The sequence below is a fragment of the Cnephaeus nilssonii genome, assembly GCF_951640355.1.
Source record: "Cnephaeus nilssonii genome assembly, chromosome: 6".
In the NCBI taxonomy this organism is placed as follows: domain Eukaryota; kingdom Metazoa; phylum Chordata; class Mammalia; order Chiroptera; family Vespertilionidae; genus Cnephaeus; species Cnephaeus nilssonii.
Window position 1 is genome coordinate 59,072,736 of NC_137077.1, and position 15,409 is coordinate 59,088,144.

Genomic DNA, 15,409 nt, shown 5'->3' on the forward strand with positions numbered 1-15,409 from the left:
ACCCACGGCCCGGGTCGCGGAGGGCAGCCTATGGAGGCGGCCGTGCGCGGGCTCCTCCCGGACCCACGGCCCGGGTCGCGGAGGGCAGCCGATGGAGGCGGCCGTGCGCGGGCGCCTCCCGGACCCACGGCCCGGGTCCGGGAGGGCAGCCGATGGAGGCGGCCGTGCGCGGGCGCCTCCCGGACCCACAGCCAGGGTCCGGGAGGGCAGCCGATGGAGGCGGCCGTGCGCAGGCGCCTCCAGACCCACGGCCCGGGTCGGGCATGAAGCTGATCATGGCGGCCGAGCGTGGGCGCCTCCCCGACCCACGGCCAGTTTCAGGGCTAGAAGAGGATCTGGCTGGAGGGCAAAGCCGCCTCCTAGGCCAACAGGCTGGGCTGCTCGCTGCCTTCTCTCAGCGGCAGCCTTCCCTGGGACTGGGGGACTCCTGCGGGCCTGGGTGCTGCCATCTTGTGTCTATGGGCGCCGCCATTTTTGTCGCGGAGTGATGGTTAATTTGCATACTACTCTATTATTAGATAGGATTATGTTTTAAAAATACTTTTTTATTGATTAGAGAGGAAGTGAGAGGGATAGAAAGATAGAAACATTGATGAGAGAGAAACCTCATTGATTGGCTGTCCGATTGAGCCTGGAACCTGGGCATGTTCCCTGACTGGGAATTGAACTGGTGACCTCTTGGTTCCCGGGTCAATGCTCAACCACTGAACCACACTGGCTGGGCCTGCACTATTTAAATTGGTTTGATTATATGGAATAAATAAGATCATGTATGTAAGTGTCCCCCATGCAGCTGGCAGTGCATAATAATGGGGACTCAAAGAGCTTCAGATCTTAAGAATCTGTGTCTTGGTGCAGTTTTTTTGAACTCTTGTTGTATATTTGAATATCCTGGGAAACATTTTAAAAAATATCAATCCCCAGCCCCTCTTATGAGACTCTGATGTAATTCTCATCAATGGTGGGGTACATTGCTTTTTTAAAGTTCTCCAGGTGTTCTAAATATGCACACAGTGGTTGAGAATCACTAGTCTAGTGGTAAGAAAGATTTGCAAATAAAAAAAAACCCTCAAAACAACATTCTAAAAATTCAAAATCAGATTAAGCTAGCTACAGATAGGCATATGGCTAGGGGGAATAGCCTAGATGGAGGGGGTCTGACTTCCATTGGGGTGTAACCCAAATCACAGTGTTGGTGGGGACATATCCAATTTGTGCTTGGTCTGGGATGAGACGCATCAATGGCCAAGGAGTCAGGCCTGGCTGCTGAGGTTCCCAGGTCCCTGATATTTTCTTTTTGGAAATTACTGAATGTCAAATGAGCCTACTATATTGTATCTAGATACAGATTTTTAGGCAGGAAAGTTCTTGTTATTCAAAGGAAAAGTTCAAGTGAATTTAAAGCATTGTATACAAAGGTCTGCAATGTCATATTCAAATACTCTCAAATTAAAAAATTCAACTGTATTTTGAATTCTTATTTCATACATTGCCTTCATATGCACCCTATTTAGAAAATACTAAAATCATAAAATATATTTTCTCAGTGTGTAGTCATGTTAAAAACAAATGGAAAGATAAAGGTTCTTTTGCCAGTAAAACTTTTAAATCAAGGAAACAAGATTTTAGTTTTAGAGGAGGTCTGACTCATGTGCCTTATTCCATGGATACAATCAAAATACCTTTTAGTAAAAAGCTGTCATTCAGATTACAGTGTAGTTTCATGGCCCATCAAATTTGAGAAGATGGCAATAGAGAAATATAAAACAACTAAATACAATTTTGGAGATGGATTTTAACAGAATGTGTTTGTTTTTTAACTCTTAAAATGTGGAGAAAACCTCCCCCCAAAAAAGAGAATTTTATAGGCTGCCTGCCATTGACTAAATCTTTGTCTCCCTAGAATTCATATGTTGAATCTTAATTCCCAGTGCAATTGTATTTGGAGGGTGGGACCTTTGAGAGGTGATCAAGTCATGAAGGAACCCTCATGAATGGGATTAGAGCTCTTTTAAAAGAGAGATCAATCACCCCCGCTCCCCCCCCCCCCCGCCCCCACCATGTGAGGTTATAACCAGAAGTCAGCAGACTGTGAACCAGGCAGTCTGTAAACCAGGAAGCAGGCTTTCACCACACACTGAATCTGCTGGTGCCTTGATCTGTTACAGAATTTATCAGGCACCGAAAAATACACAGGGAGTACTCGGAGGTCCAGGATAAACCCATTTATTTTCAGTTGTTTCAGATGTCCTAGTACAGTGACTCAGGGGGTCAGTTCTCCAAATCCTGAGTGAGTGAATATGGTGGAAGCTTTCCCTTTTTACCCTTTGGTTTCTTTGTTTTCTATCTGTTTCCTAACTACCAGGCTGTTGTGGTGGGCCTCCACAGCCCCTCCTGAGTCCGTTAGAATGGGGGAGTTAGATTGTATCTAAATGCCTGGTCTGGGTGGTGCCGGTGACCTCCCCTCTAGCTAAGCTGTTACATTCTTTGTTTATGGCCCCTTTGTAAAATGGGAGTATTCTGGGAAACAGGTCTTGCTAGACCAGATTGTGGGGAAAGGGACAGTGACTTAATGATAGGCTATCAAGAATATACATTAGGTTACTGGCACAGATTCAGATTGCTAGTCCCCCCAAAATGTCTTATATTCCCCATCAGATCTAGAATTATGAAGAAGAAATTTCTGTTGTTTATGTCACCCAGTCTATGGTAGTTTGTTTAAGGAACTCAAACAGACTGAAACACTACCTAAAAGTAAAATTTCTTTTCCGTGTTTGAAAAATAGCTCTTTTTCCAAATACCCACATGATTTGTACCTTTTAAATACATGCCCAGATGAGATCACAGGGGAAAAACGTATTGGCTTTCCAATCATATCCAAGGTCAACAGAATCTTGTCAGATGTGATTAATGACTAAGATAGACCATGGGAAGGTGTTTTTATCTTTACCTGGAATACCTGTTCTTCCTCTCCGTTGCAACTTAAATGCAGCCTGATGGAACATTCTGAATGTCTGTAAATCTGTATATTTGTTGACATTATGTTTTCCTGAGCAGATCATGGGCCATGTATATGATGTTGCCTTTCTGTTTCTTACAAATAATCTTTGGTTTTACATTTCAGGGCTGTATAAAAATTTTCAGACATGAAAATTAATTAGAGATCATAATATGTCTTATGCCTTACTTTTGCTCCCCCCCCCCTTAAAATCAGTAAGAGACAATTTAAAGCTACTGTGGTTAAATCTATTCATCTTTTATTTTGTAGTTTTCTCCATTATATTTTTATTTTTTAAATATATTTTTATTGATTTTAGAGAGGAAGAGAGCGGGAGAGAGAGGCAGACATATTAATGATGAGAGAGAATCATTGGTCAGCTGCCTCCTGCATGCCCCACACTGGGGATTGAGCCTGCAACCCAGGCTATGTGCCCTGACCAGGTATTGAAGGGGACCTCCTGGTTCATAGGTCCATACTCAACCACTGAGCTCTGCCGGCTAGGCCCCCATTATATTTTTAGACTCAGAAGATTCTCCTCACTCCAGAATTTTGGTAAGGGCTCAAATTTGTTTTCTTCTACTACTTAACTTTTTAGTCTTTCTAAATATAATATGGGAGCATGGAATGAAGTGAGAAAATAAATTGACCTTTTTGTTCTGAATTACTAAGCAATTGTATCAGTACCATTTATTTGAGCAATAGTTCTCTCCTGTATTGATTTGTCAGAACTTTTTTATCATATAAAATTCATATGAAATGTGAAATAAACTATATTTCATCATCAATTTTTCTGTTTATGTCTGTGCCATGGCCTTGAAATATGTGTCAGTATATAGGAGGGCTGGTATTTATTTCTTTTAAAATTCTTGCCAAATTACTCTTTAGATGAACTTTAAAAAAAATCTTTGTTAATTTTTATAATGATGTAAAAAATAAAATTATTGGTGTATAAATAGGAAAAACTGAAATTCTATGTTCTTCCTCACTCTCACTTTTCCACTTCCTCATTTCCTAGGTGTAACCACTGTTAACATTTTGGTGTGTCCAGATCAACTCTCAAATATTTGGTAAGGCTCAAAAATACCAGTAATTTTTTGTTGTTGGAATTGTTTTAAAGCTATACATTAAGAAAAATGGACATCTTATATTGTCTTCCTATTCAAAAACATATTATGTCCACTTACTTAAGCCTCATTTTATATATCTCATTAAAACTTAATTTTACTTATATTGGTTTCACATTTGCATTGTTTATTTCTAGACATTAATATTGTGAAGGAATTGTTTTTTTCAGTATAGAGTTGACCCTTGAACAACATGGTTTGAACTACATGAGTCCACATAATATGTAGATTTTTTTTCAATAAATTTACATTGGGCCCCTTACATCCTCACATTTTGCATTCATGGTTTGGAATCTGCCGATGGGCATGGCCAACTAGATACATTATTCTATGCCACATATAAGGGACTTGAGTATCCATGGTAGAGTGGGCGAGGAGGTGTTCTGGAACCAGTGATTAGGAACTGTACCTAGGGAATATAGTCAACTTTTGGGGGAGTCAAAAATTATATATGGATTTTCGGCTCCACAGTAGAAAGCACCTATGTTGTTCAAGGGTCAACTATATTGTCTTTCTTATCACTGGTGATATAAACAGAAGCTCCTTGTTTTTGTCTTTTATTCATTTTAATAGCTTTGCAATGTAATATTTTGGGTTTTATGCTACATAATCACATAATGAGAAAACTATGATAATTCTATATCCTCCATATTTGTACCTTTGTTTCTAGTTAAGGGTTTATTGCTTTTTAAAAACTTTTGGAACAACATTAAGTAGCAATGGTAATAACAAATTCTTATTGGTCCAGGCTGTCTCCAGCTGCAACATTTAGGGTGAAATTGAAAGTCTTTGAGAGCAGAATTAGCTAAGTGAAATCTCAGCAGCCTTATTGCTGAGCTCAAATCCTGGCTTTGATCTTCCTAGAGATATAAACTTGACAAGTTTCTTTTATTCTCCACGCCTCCCTCTCCTAATGTCTAAAATGGAGTAATAGTAGTTTCTACCTCATTTGGTTTTTATAAGTATTAAATGAATATTTTTAAGCACTTACAATAATTTTGACACCAGAGGAAGCATTGAGTCCAGAATTAGTGCTTTATTTCCTCAATGCCTTTTAGACATATTCAATATGCACTAATAATTAAAAAAATAGCAATGTCCTGCTTTAAAAACATGCAACTACTAAAGTGTAGTATTCATGTTTTTCTTTTCTTTTTTTTTCATGATGAAGTCTAATAAATTAGTTCAATATTTTCAATTCCAACATTTCCCAAAGAATATTGTTTATTATTTGGAATCTGTGTAAATTAGTACTATTTGTATTTCTGTACACGTATGCTGCTAGAAATGAAGTGTGGGTTTTCAGTACAGTGGAACCTCAGTTCTCGAAATTAATTCATTCTGGAAGGCTATTTGAGAAGTGATTTGTTCGAAAATGGAATCATTTTTTTCCCATTAGAAATAATGTAAATTGAATTAATCCATTCCAGATTCCCAAATGATTCCCTTTTAACCTTTCTTATATACATTAGACATGTTACTGTTTAATCTATAAATGAACACTTCTTAAGTTTGTTGAACCATCTCCTGCTAGTTTTAACCGAATCACTTTTAGCATTCAGTCCAGGGGTGTCTTTCAGGAAGTCAGTATGCAGCATCTTCACTTGTTCATATATCACTGCCTCCCAAGTGCTATCACAGGCCGACTGCTTTTTGTTTAACCAAATCAACAACCGTTTTCTACCTCTTCATTGTCTATGATCACTGTTTCTTTCACACCCTTAGCAACATTAGCACCCTTGATGGCCTCTTTATGTTTTAAAATAGTGCTAATTTTACACTTTAAGTAAGAAAGAGATCCTGAATGTTTTACTTTCCCTGATGAGCACTGTGACTTCCCAGATGTTCTAAATGTTTTTCTGGGCAAATACTGTGACATGCTTTCAGCACCTCTTGTAAGTCTTTCTGAAGCTCATTATTCATAGTACAGGGTCCACTTTGAGGACTGTGCAGCCTCCTTTGTCCTATCTCAGTGAATTGGGGCTCCTCCAACCGTGATGATTACAAGGCAATGCTTGGGGAGGGGGTGTCTTAGGGAATTAGGTTGTCCTCATGTAAGGAAGAAAGCTTATCACCTTAGCCAGTTTGGCTCAGTGGATAGAGTGTTGGCCCGAGGACTAAAGAATCCCGGGTTCGATTCTTGTCAAGGGCATGTACTTTGGTTGCAGGCTTGATCCCAGGCCCTGTTCAGGACACATGCAGGAGGCAATCGATATATCTCTCTCACCTTGATGTTTCTCTCTCTCTCTCTCTCTCTCTCTCTCTCTGTCTCTCCCCATTCCTTCCACTCTCTCTAAATAATAATAAAAATAATAGCTCAATGGAAAAATATCCTTGGGTGAGGATTAACAACAACAACAACAAAACAAAAAAAGAAAAAAAGAAAAAAAGCCAATTATGTACATGTGTTATGGAGCCCAGAAATAGGGATGCCCAGATGCTGGCTCATGAGCACTCACCTTTCCTTCCCCAACGGAGTTCTTATAAATAAGTTGAATAAGTGCCAACTTCTTTTTCTAGTAGAGTTTGTATTCTTACTTTCTAATTATAATGATGTAACACTGATTATTAAAATAATTGAAGTATTGATATGGATATATTTGGGAGGTTGGAGAGAAAAGATGAAGGGGAATGTGCTCTATTTCTTATAGCAGGAAGTCAATAAATGACTTAAATAAGTCAACAAGTTAAAGAATAAGTATATTATTTAAAAGTATGGTAATACTTAACCTCTGGAAAACACTTTTCATTATCTTAGTACCATTTAATTTTTTAGATTATATGCATGTCTTACATTGTTAAGATAGGAAAAATAAAATGAAAAATAAATAAACAGTATAAACATAGTAAAGATAAAGATATGCAGTTATCAGATAGAACATTTTCAGTAGCTTACTGATGCTACTATGAGATGACTGTGTCCAGGGCTATGGGAATATAGCTTAATCATCTTCCCTGTTATGGGAGAGACTCTCAAGTGTCCCCCTTAGAAACAAGAGGTTGAAGGGATGGGCGTTTATGGAGTAGATTGTGATCATAGGGCAGTTAAGTAGGAAAAAAATCTCCTGTACTGGAGGGCAGTGTTCCTCTTGTTTCATCAGAAAAATAGGCTCCCTTTTTAAAGTTACTCTTAGCTTAGCCTTTGAGTTCCCAAGTCCATTCTTCTTTTCTGAATTCTATGTCTAGAATCTGGGTAGAGCAAAGGGAAATTCTGAGGGCAGCATTCTGGTGCAAGCAGCAGAGTAAGGAACCTTAGAGACCACTTCTCAGGAAATGACCAGACTGGACAATTTGATGTGACCGTGCCATTTCAGAGGCTACACATATAGCAGCTATGGGACCAATATGGCATGAAGCCTTGAAAATGGTTAGGCAGTACTTTTCATTACCGTATTGCACAAAAGCTCCAAGGCCTGGCTACTCAAAGTGTGGTGTACTGATCAATAGGCGGTCATCACTAGGGAGGCTGTTGGAAATCCAGAATCCTATAACCAGCCCTCGTCAATCATAATCTGCGGAATCAGATCATGTACATTTGAATAAGATCCCTGGGTTACTTGTGAGTTAAAGTTTGAGAAGCACTGGTCTGAGGAACCAGGATGGGGAGACCATCACATGGGCTGGAGAGAATTGTGTGAGCGAGTGTTGAAAGGCCAAGCAGGAAGGAGCTGACCTCCAGGTGGAAGTGGGCTGAAGCCAGGATGGGTAGCACAAGCTGATGAGACAAATCAGGGCTGTGTTACAGGGCCAGATGGGCCAGCATAACATGGTGACGCCAATGTCTGATGCCAATTACCGGGAAGGAGAAAGAATTTCAGACTAAGAAATGAAATAGTCTAGTTTAGAGACTTGTCTTTAGTTCCAGCACCCTGCTCTCCACTCAACCCAAAGTCGGACAGGTAAATTGGAAAGGCATGCACAAGATGGCTAGAAATAGGAACCAGTTTCAAGGTCAAGGAAGTTATAGCTGAGGATAAATCATTTCTCCCTCTTTCTGAAATGTGCAGAGACATATTTTCTCCATTTGAATAAGAGAAATATAACACCTAATGAAGCCTAAAATATTTGGTAAGAATAGGAACATTCATAAAACCTAATGATAGGTGTTCCTCCATCTCTCATTTACCAATGGAACTACTGAGCAGGTCACACACTGCTAATTTCTATAGAGAAATTAATTAATCCAAAGATTTGAAATAGTAAAGATTCATTGTCGTAGCTCTTTATTCTAATGAAGATATAAATCATATTAGCATTTTATTTCCCAAAGATCCTGAACTTATAATATCTCCTGGAATGTCAATGTAGGCCATGAAAACCTGACTTACACTCCATAACACAAACAGAAAAGGCAGTGAATGGTTTTGAAGCAAATTATCTTCAACATACTTAGCTTGTATTTGACATCAAAACAATACCTTATTCACTTACTCAAAACATTCATTTTCATACCATTTGCATAATAACCCATTGACGATATATTGAAGATTTCTATATATTTTAAGGATTACATTATTTATTGAACAGTTTATATATTTGTTTAAGGAAACTACCAGCTTTGCTTAGGTAAGTAAGCCACTTTTAAAAATCCCTGGAGGCGGATTTTTATAGTCATCTAATGTAACCATTTCATTGAAGTTCCTTCTGGATTTTTACCAGATAAATTGTAACTTAAAATAGAAATAGAGTGGGGTGGGGGGAGGCATTTATGTGTATTTACTAAAAGTCCTAAGTGGCAGATTTTCCTCTTCTATCTTTGTCATTAGGCCCCCTGTTTCCATCCTAAGCAGCTTAAACCATTTATCTGCACTGTCTTGGGTCAGGGGTTGGGCAGATTACTTGGATGCTGTAGTCAGTAAATGCTGTTTCTATAAAATGAAGCAACTGAAGCATAATTATCAGTTGGATACCTAAGAAATGTTCATACTTTGTGTTTTGTTTTTGAAAAATTGAAGTTAGATAAGAGTCTTATCTAAGCTCTTTGTTATCTCCAAATATAGTCTTTGGGTTCTTTGGCTTTTCTAAAGGCTCTCACTGTTAACAGGCTGTTCTGCTTTCAAAAGCTCTTTAGAAGTGAGCATTTTTGGCATGTTCTGGGCCCTGGATTTCTCACTGACAGGGACTTGAGGGGCAAGACGCATCATTCACAATCAGATTGTGAAGAGTGCTGTTCCTTTGAAAAATGTTGTGCTATTAGCTAAAAATTGAGCCACAGCTGGAAAGTGGAGCTGGGTACATGGAGGATGTTTTTAAATTGGTATGAGGAGGGGGGGAAGGAAAAAAAAGAAGTGGTATAAATGCCTCTAGCAGAGATTTTGACAAATGTCTGGGCCCAGGTGAAAGGCTCATTATGGCAGGATTTTTTTTTTTTAACTTATGTTTCCTTTTGTTTGAAAATATCTTAGAGTTGTTGTTGAATCTAATTTATATGATACTGTTTTATAATAAAGTAGCAATTAGGTAAGCTGGAACAAAGATCTGGGCCAGGGCATTAAGGACACAGTGGATATTAAAATTTAACATACAAAACTAAAGAGAAAATAAAAAAGTCAGTGGTTTCCAGGAGTTGGGGAAAGGGAGGATGGAGCACAGAGGACTTTTAGGCAGTGAAAATACTCTGTCTTATACTACAGTGGTGGATATATGCCATTATACATTTTCCCAAAGCTATAGAATGTACAATATCCAGAGTGAACCCTAATGTAAAGTATGGACTCTTGCTGATTATGATGTGTCAATGTAGGTTCATCAATGGTAACAAATGGTAGAGAGAGGGGGTATATGGAAAATCTCTGTATTTTCCACTTAATTTTTCTATGGACCTAAAACTGCTCTAAAAAATAAAGTCTATGGAAGTATCTGTATCTATATCTCTATATCTATCCCAATAGCTTGGGCATTTGCTTATGCTTGGCTGCTATGGAAAGGAAAGTTACAGAATTCTCCTCTAAGAGTATTATGAGATGAATATCTGGTAGAGTATTTTGAGATGATCTTGTAACTGTGCACCTATGGGAATAGAGGGCAACCCAACCTGGATAAATATTAATTGGGTGAAAGTTACACAAATGATTAAAAGGCCAAAATCTGAACTATTTAGGCACCCTCTATGTTTCAAAACCAGTATAAAAGAAATGAATAAAAAAATAGCTGAATTTAAAAGCTCAATGTAGTTTGAATTCTTTGATCTAGGAAAAAAAAACACACAGAATTCCTTTTGGAATGAAAATGGCTCTTATACTTGGGGAAAACACCTTTAAAGACAACGAGCTGGCCCTCACCAGCTTGGCTCAGTGGATAGAGCGTCGGCCTGCGGACTAAAGGGTCCCGGGTTTGATTCCAGTCAAGGGCATGTACCTTGGTTGCAGGCACATCCCCAGTAGGGGGTGTGCAGGAGGCAGTTGATCAATGTTTCTCTCTCATCCACGTATTTAACTCTCTATCCCTCTCCCTTCCTCTCTGTAAAAAATCAATAAAATACATTTAAAAAAGATAATAAAGACAATGAGTTGTTTTGAAAGGCATAGTCTAAATGAGAGTGTATTAGCCAAGTAAAAGTTAAATAGTTCTACAAAAGAAAGTGGAGGAAATATTATTTTCTGACAGTTGGAAAAACAAGGGATTTGAGAGGAGGATTGAGTAAGATAGCAGCCAGCAAGGTCATAAAGGGAAGAATAATTAGAGATTAACCCCCTTAGAAGAGATGACCGTGAACCTCTAGGGGAGTGCAAATGAATCACTGTCTCTTCTGAGGCATAATCTAAGCCTCACCAGACCCCCAACCTTCAGGGGACCCCATCACTCAGAATTGTTGGAAGAAAGGTGGCAGGAGAATGAATGAAGAAAAGTAGTCATGAGAAGTAAACTAATGGGCTGAGGATTCAGAGTTCAACAGAAGCAGGAATTAGTAATAATCCTCAGGATTCCTCTTAAATCTAGGAAAAGACACAGACTTTGCCTTGTTTTTCCAACTGCTAATCATATATATACACTAGAGGCCTGGTGCATGAAAATTCATGCACTGGAGGAGGTGTCCCTCAGCCCGGCCTGCCCCCTCTCACAGTCCAGGAGCCCTCAGGGGCGGGAAGCGACCTGGTGATCAGGGGAAGGCGACACCCCATCACACCTCTGCTGCTGCCACTGCTGGCAGCGCAAGCCTCAGCCGGCCCTGGTTGCTTGAGCCTTGGGCGGCCCTGGGCGGCTGGGCAGCCACCATCCAAGGCTTGCCTGCACCTCGGGCCAGCCCTGGGTGGCTGGGCAGCTAACATATGAGGCTTGCCGGTGCCTTGGGCGTTGGCTGGACAGCCGCCACCCAAGGCTTGCTTGTGCCTTGGGCCAGCCCTGGGCGGCTGGGGGGCTGAGAGGACTGGGGGACTCCGGAGGCAGGTGTGCAGAGCGGCCAGGCCCACCTGGGGCTGAAGGAACTGGGTGCCACCATCTTGTGGCTGTGGGCGCCGCCATCTTTGAGGGTATGGCAGTCAATTAGTATATTCCCTCCTTATTGGCTGTGGGCGCCGCCATCTGTGCGACAGCGTGAGGGTCAATTAGCATATTCCATCTTTATTAGATAGGATACCCTATCTAATAAAGATGGAATATGCAAACTGACCATCACTGCCACAAAAATGGCGGTGTCCATAGCCACAAGATGGCGGTGCCCAGTCCTCTCAGCCCCGCCGGAGTCCCCCAGTCCTGGGGGGGTGGCCACTGAGAGCGGGCAGCGTGAGCGGCCTGGCGGAATGCTTGCTTCGTTGCTGCAGTGATGAGGCAAGTGTTCCACCCTGGCCGCGGAAGGCCTCTGGGCAGTGGACATGGAGTGGCCGGGGGGAGGGTGTGGGAGAGGGAACGCTTGCAGCTGCGGGGTGGGTGTGGGAGAGGGAATGCTTGCGTTGTTGCAGGTCGGGCTGAGGGACCCCCTCCCGCTATGCACAAATTTTGTGCTCCAGGCCTCTAGCATATATATATATCTGTATGTATGTGTATGTATGTATATTATGTATATATATAATGTGTGTGTTAATATCTACATTAATTTCATTAATTAAGCATATATTATAGACTGCTGCTACTACATGAAGATGCAAAGATGAAGAGGAAATACTTCCTATTTTTAAGAGAAACATGATTATGATTATTGTGAAGACAGATCAATAAACCAACATTGCAATCATTTTGATATGTCACAGTGTAGATATTTAGAGGGCATTAGAAGAAAAGAAGAAATGTTTAGCTCTAGAGATTATGGAGGGTTAAAGATAGAGAATGAATGAATTAATAAATCCTATACTAGTGCATTTCTTTTTTTTAAATATATTTTTATTGATTTCAGAGAGTAAGTGAGAGGGAGAGAGAGAAACATCAGTGATGAGAGAGAATCATTGATGGGCTGCCTCCTGCACACCCCCTACTGGGGATTGAGACCCCCACCCAGGCATGTGTCCTGACTGGGAATCTAACTGTAACCTCCTGGTTCATAAGTAGATATTCAACCACTGAGCCACACTGACCAGGCCACTAGTGCATTTCTTTATATGAGTATCTTCTGGTATGCAATGGAACTATTAGTTCAATTTTACCTGATGGATAGGACCTTTTAAAAACATGTTTTGTTAGAAATCCTGTTTATTCTTAAGCACTTATAAGTCTTTTAAAATAACAGTGAGTTCTAGAATAACAGTATTTTAAAATAGAGACTTCAAATTCTCTTTCTTCCATTCTGGGCATTCACTGTTTCTAGAATTTAAGCCAAACCCAAAATAAGCCTTTTAGTCCATGCTATTAGGGTTTAACTTGTCAAAGAAAAAAAATAAATTGAAACTTAATGTGATTTGAATTTATTAGCACGCAGAGTAAAGAATTCCAATTTTAAAGACTATGAAACAGGAAAGAGACTTGATCTATGAGCCCAGAATTCAATCTCACCAACTTGTAGAGGCAAATGGACAGAGATGACATTTTTAGGCTAGGATGACACACCTGACCTCAGTTAACTGATTATTTTGGTTGTCTTAATACAGACTAAAATAAAATTAATTTTCTTTCATTATTGTAATTTATTGAAAAGGCAGTTATGAAGTTTCATCTGTTCTAGATACAGTTAAAGAATGTAAGCAATGCCCTAACTGGTTTGGCTCAGTGGATAGAGCCTCAGCCTGCGGACTCAAGGGTCCCAGGTTCGATTCCGGTCAAGGGCATGTACCTTGGTTGTGGGCACATCCCCAGTAGTGGGTGTGCAGGAGGCAGCTGATGTTTCTCTTTCATCGATGTTTCTAACTCTCTCTCCCTCTCCCTTCCTCTCTGTAAAAAATCAATAAAAAAATATATATATATTTAAAAAATAATATAAACAAGAACATTTTTGTGTTCAAATGTAAAGCTATCAATAGCTGCCAGCTGTAAAGCATTTCTTGGAGTTGTTCAAAATCAGCATAAATTAAAATATATTTCATCATTAAACTAGATTGTAAAAAATTATTTCAAACAACTTTGAGATTTATTTTTATTTATAGAATCAAACCAATATACAGTAAAATTAAGAAATAAATTCACCACTTATTTCAATATAATGCCACAAGACATTTTTTTTCAGTAAAAGACCAAATATTAGGTACAATTACAAAACATTTCAACACCCATCAAAACCAGGATCATACAGTTTCCCCAAGAACACACATTCACATTCATCTGCATGGCACAATAAGCTAGGGTATACAGGACATCTGAACAACATTCATTCTTAATACCTTTGTCATAATGAGGAGATAATACATCATAGAATATGTCATAAATCTCTTGATATAAATATAACTACCTTTATGTGTGGACGTGCTAATTATTTCATATTAATAATTAATAATTACTCTGACATTACTATCAGATTTATTCTTAGAGTTTCTTTTCTGTATTTCCCACTTTGACCCTGGGACACTAAAATATTTAACTCACTCTGTGACACTTTATTTTTATTTAGGATATAAATCAATGTAAAAAGATGTGATGTGAGTTTATATTATATAAAATAAAAAAGTAAATAGTGGCATTTAATTTTTAGCCATAATATATATTTTTTGATATGACATACTATAGGTAAAATATATCTTTATTCATGATAAATTACTATATCTAAAAATTGACTTAGAACTATATTTTTCAAATGCTTAGGTATGCAATGAAATCACACAATTTGTGTGATGCAGCCCCATTTCGGTTGCCTTGAGAAGATAACTCTTCTTATGAATAGTTCTTACATTTTTGCTCAAATTTGAATGAAGAATTATTCTCTAATATTTATTGTTCTGTGTTACTCATGATTCCAAGTGTTGCTAATGACACTGAGTGTGCTAAAAGGGCCACAGGGAAGGAGAAAGAGGAAGTGGGGAATGGCTGCTTCTGCACCCCCTGGACTAGCATCCCAGCTGCCCTGCCGAGGCTTACTTTAAATAGAGCTGCTGCCTCCAGAATGAAAATCCCTTAGGGCTCAGTTTATGTGGACGGAAAGGGGACTAAATATCCGGGGTGGCGGCTAGGCTCAATGTCTCCCTAGATAGCTCCTAATTATGCTTTCGTGGTAGAGAAAGTGCTGACGCTATAATTGAAAGCTCTGAGTGTCCAATGACATTACAAAAAATGTATGTTTTAGAATCTAAAGTGTATAAAAATTTAATATAATTGGATTGCTTTACTTGTGCTATAATAGATTTAAGTTGTGTTTTTAAATTATCAATGGTTTGTCCATTCTAGGAACTATAATATCTTTAGGAGGGTACTGCATGTTATTAGGATTACTTGATTTTTCTTTTTCTCTTTAAAAACCACACCCTTCCTTCAATCATGGTTGAAGACTGCTTTGATGATGATAGAAATTCTGTAGGTATGACAAGTATATAATTAACCATGGAATTTCACTTATTTTTTTTCACAGTTATGTTCCAAGTGATATTTTAGTATAAAAGCTGAGTAGTTTTATACTTTGAAAATACATGTCCAAAAATTAATCCATTAAGTACATTATATACTTTAAAATGTTATTTTTTTCATCATCAACTAATATTTATCAAATACCCAGTGGACAATACCACCAGTTTCTCCCTGCAGGTGATTATCTATCAATCACTTTTCCACTTCCACATAGATACATTACTATGGTGTACTTGCAGGACCTCCCAACAGATAACTCTGCAAAATAAAAGAAAGTGGTACAACACATTTATTCTTAACTACAAGCCTAACCCACAGAGAATAAGACCATATACTTGCTTAGTGCAGAACTAGCCCTGGATCTTCT